Below are 232 nucleotides of genomic sequence, written 5' to 3' on the forward strand. Positions count from 1 at the left end.
GGGAGACACTTCATCGGGTGTCACTTTCGCTGACCTTTAAACAGTAACTGGCAACTCTTACGTCAATTCTGTGTTGCAATAAGATGGTCGTTTCTTCGTTCACTCACGTAACGCACGATTGCCTATGATCCTCAAAGCATGCACATGATCATACAAGAACATATGTGCTTCCAGCATGTTTATGCCTTGGAATATTTGCCTTGATTACTATTTACCTTTATCATTATCTTGT

Source organism: Penaeus monodon, chromosome 28 (genome assembly GCF_015228065.2).
Source record: "Penaeus monodon isolate SGIC_2016 chromosome 28, NSTDA_Pmon_1, whole genome shotgun sequence".
Lineage (NCBI taxonomy): Eukaryota > Metazoa > Arthropoda > Malacostraca > Decapoda > Penaeidae > Penaeus > Penaeus monodon.